Source organism: Hippocampus comes, unplaced genomic scaffold, assembly GCF_001891065.2.
Source record: "Hippocampus comes isolate QL1 unplaced genomic scaffold, H_comes_QL1_v1.1 scaffold512, whole genome shotgun sequence".
Classification (NCBI taxonomy): domain Eukaryota; kingdom Metazoa; phylum Chordata; class Actinopteri; order Syngnathiformes; family Syngnathidae; genus Hippocampus; species Hippocampus comes.
Window position 1 is genome coordinate 58,377 of NW_017805626.1, and position 7,133 is coordinate 65,509.

Genomic DNA, 7,133 nt, shown 5'->3' on the forward strand with positions numbered 1-7,133 from the left:
ACTGGGTTGTAGATTCCTTTATCACAGCCAAACCTTACGAAGTAGACTAGATGCTCCTGCACTGTAATGTTTCTATAGGAAAGTTCAAGCAATTTAATATGATCAGTATCTTTCACAAAATCATCATGAAAGATGTACTTCATAAATTCACTGTTTTTTTTTCTCCAACTGACAGTGGTATCAAATCATTCCAATCTATAAATTCACTCAAATTATTTGCATGCTTCGCATCTGGATATACCTCTCGGAGAGGGATGTGTCCAAGGACCGGCAACCCAGGCCAAGGCCAAGGCCAAGGACTTGCCTCCGAGGCCAAGGCCAAGGCCAAGGACTTGGAAAATTTTCCGAGGCAAGGCCAAGGCCAAGGACTTGAAAAATTTTCCGAGGCCAAGGCCAAGGACCAAGGACTTGCCTCCAAGGCCAAGGCCAAGGACCAAGGACTGATTTTGAAATTGAGGCCTAGCCGAGGACATGTATAAAACAATGCTATCATACCACTTGGCAGGTGTTCATGATTTGCAACACCCCTCCATCATAACCCTTTGCACTCCCTAACGCTTGAATGAAGTGATTTTATTCAAAGAGTAGAACAGTCAGGGTATGTGTTATTTATACTGAGAAAAATCAATAAAATCATATGATATACATTTATGAATTAATGTTTTAGATCAGATGCAGATTCAGATTCAGAAAACTTTATTCATCCCCATGGGGTAATTGGACTTAACAGGCACGTTGCATAGAAGTCAATCACTGACTGCAGAAAAAGCGGTAATCTCTCAGTGATCATTTTACAGTTTACCTGCAGCGAGTCCCAGGGACTCACTGATCAGAAAAGTATGAGTCCCATTATGCATTGAGAGAGTCCCAAATGTCGAATTCCGAAATGGTCTACTTATTCAATTGCATGTGATAATAACACAAACAACATATACATACAATTATAAACAAATGCTGCAAAAATTTAAATAATTCAGGAGCAGGCCTGAGGATTTCAGAAATTCATGGTAACCGTTTTTCGGTGCCGTCGGATTACCCAATGGGAAACCACGATAACTAATGTTGGGTTCCGTAAACGTTCATCATGGGAACCCATTTTTCTACACGATTTTAGACCCCCACATTTAGACCCCTACATTTTAGAGCATCTCACCTCAGTCCATTTTGAACAACTCGATTCTTGCAGGTCCTCCAACATGAACAGGCGTGGTTACACTCAAAGAGCACTGGAGGATCCTGCTGACAAAAGTCCAGCAACAGGCGGCCCTCCTACATGCACACAAGCTTTGTATGATTGCTACTGATGACAGAATTATAGCAGGATGTTGCTGCAAGTGCACTCCAGAAAACGGAGAACACATTTGTCAAACTTACACTATCATACCAACATTGCAGACTGAGCTGACCACAAGTGCAGGTACTGGATGAGCAGTCATCTGTGCAACTGCAATGCTAAATGAGACAGTTAAATTGATGTTTATATGAACGATGGAAATGATCAAATTGAATTTCTGTTTACTCTGTTTCATGGGGAAACCTGAACATATGGGACTTTGCTTGCATCCATGGTCATAAAACTCAGAGATGTGGCCATTAGGGGTAATATTCAGCACAGAAGTCTAGCAGGCCATTTGAAAACGGCATTTAACATCGTAATCCATAATTATAAAGCAAAAATTAAAATTTTAAAATAATGTAACAAGTATGCATGCTTGTACTGCACAGAATACTCCATTTGGTAAAATGTCCAATCTGGATTGGCTAGATGATTTGTATCAGAATTGACTTGCAATCGCCTACATCCATTTTCCTCTGCTTATCCAGCAGCGGGTCGTGGGAGAAGCAGTTAAATTAGGGATGGCCGTGACTTCAAGGTTGCTGGCCACCTGTTCCAGGGGGCGCCAAGACATATCGAGGCCAAATGTGAGACATCCTTCCTCCAGGGGTGTCCTACATCTCCTTCTGGTTGAACATGCGTGAAACACTTCACCAGGTTGAAATCCAGAAGCCATCTGAGATACAGTAGATGTCGATCACTCATTCTTCTCTCTCCATCCCTCCCTCTATCTCAGCCCTGCCCTCCTTGTCTCTCCATTTCAAACCCATCGAGGCAGGAGTCCAGCCAACCCCGTGTTCTTGTTCTGTTCAATGTTTCTCCATTCTTATTGTCATTATTATTATTCCTCCTCCATTATTGAGTGCCGAAATCTTACCTGCAGGTGAGTTATGTCCTTGTTGATGTTCACCAGGGAAGTGACACAGTTGTCTGGTATGTATTTAAAGTTTCCAGGATATGGCTCGTTGTCAACACCATTGACGCAGTTTATGGGAACTTTCTCATACCCCCGAGAAATATCTCTAAAACAGGGCAAAGATATCGAGAGATCAGACACCTGAAATGGTCATATTCAATCTGTATCAAAACGGAATCCACAACTTCAGCCAAACATACAATCCATACAGTCAAAACCAGGGGTGCCCATTACGTCGATCGTGATGGACCAGTAGATCAAGGACTGATCCCAAGTCGATCCAAGGGGTGTAGAGGGAAAAAAAAACATTTGTGTCTCTGTGCATGTTAGTAATATATTGTTTGTGTTAATGCACACTGCACCCTAATCATTCTATCAGTCTCACTTTCACAAAAAGTATTTAAAAAATAAAATAAAATAAAGCAGGTCATCTTTAACCTACGGTGACGTGTGACTGCGTCCCCAGAAGTTGTTAGCGCTCAGCAGTCTGCAGTTGCAGCTTGTGATCAGAGTTGTTGCACTATATCTTTTATCGTTATCATTATTCTCATTCAGTTTGTTTTGTACAATTCACCGAGGGGACGGGCAAAGAATGGGAATCTGGAGGGTCGAGAGAAGCATTTTAAAAGGGTACGCATGAGCTACGATCGTTAACAGGCTGCCTAAGTGCGTCGCATGCCTCAGCGTCAGGCTATTGCTCATATGGTATGCGTGTGTATGCGTGTGCGTGCATATGCGCGGTAACGGGTCGATCGCGGGAGGTTGGTTGATCGAAAAGTGGATCTTCGGTCAAAAAAGTTTGGGCACCCCTGGTGTAAACTGTATCTGAATGGGACATTGTCATCATGTATATCATTTTAAAATTGATTGATCACCTGCTAATTTAGTTAGTTTGCCCACTTAACAAGCCACAGTGAGTGTGAAGGTACTTATATGGTGAATAATGTGAACTCCTGCCAACCTGTCTAGTTGCAGTTCACCATAAACCAAGTCAGGTTTTTTTCCTGTGGAACTCATCCTCAACAGTTTGCTGACAAACTCACCTATTTGCAGTATTTTTGCTTCCTCTCTATCAAGCCCTACGTTGGTACAAGATAACACCAAAGCCTGTCTAAGCAGAAAATAGTACCGTATTTTCACGACCATATGGCGCACTGTATTATTGGGCGCAGCCAGGCATGGTAAAACATACGCCAGCTTAAACATAAGGCATGCATGCACGCACGCTAAAAACACGTTAGCTTGAAGCATACGGTAGCATGCTAAGACATACTGATACACGCTAAAAACACGTTTTTAAAAAGGCAACGGAAGCTAAACTGAGTTCGATTGTACTTTATTTAGCCATTTTACAACGTACTCACGCAACTGGTACCTGCTAGGGACGTGCCTTTAGCGTCCTCTTACACGGCCACCCTTCACTCATTGGCGGACTTCCGCACCTCATGCCTGTCCTCACTCACGTCAGCCTTTTTTTTCTTTCTTTCTTTCTTTCTTTCTTTTTTTCTTTCTCTCTCTCAACATACAAACTCCACACAGGGAGGCCGGAGCTGGAATTGAACCCGATACCTCTGCACTGTGAAGTCGTTGTGCTGACCACTGGACTACCGGGCTGCCCCCACAGCGGAATCCTCCCTCAAAAGTGACTGTTCATCAATTAGCTAAGAAGACGTGGCCGACTGCCCAGGATCAGGACAGGAGAGGAAAAGGAAACAAGCAGAGTCTGACTGCAGGGGATCTTCAAAGAAAACTGCAAAAAAAATCAAAACATGTTTAAATCACAGAAGTGAAAGTGATTTTTTTAGGTATTACTTTCCATTATTATCAGGAGTAAGAAATAAAACGTGGAAATTCTACTTTAAATTTTTGTCTGAATTTTGTTCACAGATATCACCAGAATGCACGACAGCCATCCATAAATTAAATTATATATGTATATATATATATATATATTGAACCCGATATATATATATTTTTATAGAAAAACTCAACCAACACCTAACTTATCAGAAATAAGACTAAGAACCAAACACTCCATCGCAGCCTTCAAGCTAGAAGACCCAAATACTGCGTTTGAGGCATTTCAGACAACCATAACATCCTGATATGATAAACATTTTCCAGTAACTAAAGTCTCCAGAAAGTACAAAGACCTAAGTAAGCCATGGATAACAAAAGGCAGAGAAAAGGCATGTAAAAAGAAAAACAATTTATACAAATCGTTTATAAAATTGAGAACTAAAGATGCTGAAATAAAATATAAGACCAATAAAAACAAATTAGTAAATATTGTAAGAACTAGTAAGAGAGATCATTATCATGCATTATTAGAGCAGAATAAAAGCAACACAAAGAGAAATATGGAAAATACTAAATCATGTCATTAGAAATAGCTCTAAAAAAGCAGATTATCCAGAGTAGTTTATTAAAGACAAAAATACTATAATTGAGAAAACTGAAGACATAGCTCATGAATTAAATCAGTTATTTTGTTAATATCGGCAGTAACCTAGCAAAACAAATTCCTGATCCAATAAACTCGTTTGAAATAGATAGATCCATGGAAAAGATTTCTTTCACAATGTTCCTTACTGCTGTGAATCATAATGAAGTATTAAATATTGTAAAAACATTTAAAAATAAGTCAAGTGATTACTTTAATATTGATATGACAACAGTAAAACAGATTATAGAACTTGCAGTGTGACCTTTCACATACATATGCAACATTCAAAGCTGGTATATTTCCATCAAAGATGAAGACTGCTAAAGTCATTTCAATTTATAAAAGTGGAGAAAGACATTCATTTACAAATTACAGACCAATATCACTGTTACCACAATTCTCAAAAATATTGGAAAAGGTATTCTCATACAGACCTTATATTGCCGGCCTCTCAGAGAAAATACAAATATTTATATATTTTTCAGGAATTTTGGGCAAAGTCCACTTTCATCTCTGTTATATGATAAACATTTTCCAGTAACTGAAGTAAAGTAGAAGTAAAACGAGTAAAGTAAAACGAGAGTCAGACAGGTTGATGTGCATGAAGATAGAAATAGAAGGTGTGATGATAAATGTAGTCAGTGGGTATGCTGCGAGTTAGAAGAAAAGAAAAAGTTCTGGAATGAGATGGATAGAGTGATAGAGAGCATTCCCAGGGGAGAGAGAGTCGTGATTGAAGCAGACTTAAATGGTCATGTAGGGGAAGGGAACAGAGGTGATGAGGAAGTGATGGGCAAGTTTGGCCTTAGAGATGGGAACTTGGAAGGACAGGCAGTGGTAGACTTTGCCCAAAGAATGGAAATGGCCGTGGTAAACACCTATTTCCAAAAGAGAGAAGAACACCTGATAACTTACAAGACTCCACACAGATAGATTATATTCTATGTAAAAGAGGTCATCTAAGGGAGGTTAACGACTGTAAGGTGGTGCCAGGAGAGAGTGTAGCCAAACAGCATAGGATAGTAAGTAGTGTGCAAGCTGAGGAAAAGGAAGAGGGTGAAGACAGAGAAGAAAATAAAATGGTGGAAATTGAGGAAAGAGGACCGTTGTGAAGAATTTAGGAAGGAGGTAAGGGCAGTTCTGGGCAGTGTTGAGGAATTCCCAGATGATTGGGAGACTACTGCAGCAGTGATTCGGGAAACAGGCAAGAAGGTGCTAGGTGTGGCCTCAAGACAGACAAAGGTGGACAAAGAGACCTGGTGGTGGAATGTTGAGGTTCAGGAAAGTGTACAGAGGAAGAAATTAGCGAAGAAGCGATGGGATAGTGAGAGAACAGAAGAGAACAGGCTAGAGTACAAAAAGATGACAAGGGAAGTGAAGAGGGAAGTGGCCAAGGCCAAACAGAAGGCATATGAGGAGTTATATGAGCGGTTAGACACAAAGGAAGGTGAAAAAGAATTGTATAGGTTGGCAAGACAGAGAAATTAGGCTGGGAACGATGTACAGCAGGTGAGGTTGATTAAAGATAGAGAGGGAAATGTCATTACGAGTGAGGAAAGTGTGTTTAGGAGATGGAAAGAATACTTGAGGAGTTGTTAAATGAGGAAAACAATAGGGAACGTAGGAATGAAGAGCCAGAAAAGATTAGGAAGAAGGTCGATCAGGTTACAAAGGATGAAGTCAGGAAAGCATTAACAAGGATGAAGAGTGGTAAGGCAGTTGGTCCAGATCACATACCAGTGGAGGTATGGAAGTGCTTAGGGGAGGTGTCGGTTGATTTTCTGACTAGGTTGTTTCATATAATATTAGACACAAACAGGATTCCTGATGAGTGGAGGAAGAGTGTCCTGGTACCAATTTATAAGAAGGGCGATGTACAGAGTTGTAGCAACTACAGGGGGATAAAGATGATGAGCCATATGATGAAGGTTTGGGAAAGAGTAGTTGAAGTTATTTTCAATTTTTGTAGTTTCATTGAAGTAATCGTTAGTTTACGTTTTTCGGAGGCGGTCAGGAACGCCTCTCGAGTTGACCGGAAGAAAAGAAGGGAAGGAGACGGACAAAGACGCACCTGTATTTGTTGAAAAAATGAGAGCTGTGGTTGTGGTTTTATTTTTTTTTAAACGCAGACTTTATTAATGGTTTTCATGGTCTAAAGAAATACAGGTACTGTATGTCTTTGTCCGTCTTTGTGCCTTCTCTTCCGTTCCACTCGAGAGGCGTTCATCGCCGCCTCCGAAAAACGTGAATTATTACTTCAATGAAACCACGAAGAAAATCAAGCGAGGAAATCACAAAATAAATTCTGTAGGGGGGGATATAGAATTTATTTTGTGATATACTCGCTTGATTTTCTGTTTTGATGCATTATTTTCAATTTTCGTAGTTTAATTTAAGTACAGTAATAGTTCATTTACATTTTTCAGAGGCGGGTA